We start from the raw sequence: 496 nt of genomic DNA on the forward strand, positions 1-496 counted from the left end.
TAGTAAAATAAAACAAAGGCATTAGAGATTAAAGATTCCCCTATGTGAAGGGTGATGTACAGATACAGGAACATGTGAGTTGTTTGTACTCAGAGTCAAATGAAACATGTTCCTCAAAGGCAAAGATGAGCAGCACGAGGAAAACACACAGTTCATGAATGACCACATGGGCTGCCTTGCAGCTCAGGTGGGAACACTGCAGGTAAAGTGAAGTGTACCTGGTCCTGGGACTGCCCACCAGCCAGCCCCCACCCACCTTCATGAGATAGGACAGCAGGATAACAGGGAAGGGAAGCCATGCCATGCAAGGGATGCAAGGCTCATGTCACACCCAATTCAAAGAAGCTCCATTTATGACAGGTGTTTATCTTCCAACACTGCGTCACCTCTGCCTGGCTGCGTGTCTGCCATCTGCTCTTCTTAGCTCACAGGAGGTCCAGACGTTACTGTCCACCTGTCTGTGTACAGAGCTATTGGAGGCCATTACCCTGTTGCT

This window comes from Sapajus apella, unplaced genomic scaffold, assembly GCF_009761245.1.
Source record: "Sapajus apella isolate SASKATOON/1434 unplaced genomic scaffold, GSC_monkey_1.0 scaffold3302, whole genome shotgun sequence".
In the NCBI taxonomy this organism is placed as follows: Eukaryota; Metazoa; Chordata; class Mammalia; order Primates; family Cebidae; genus Sapajus; species Sapajus apella.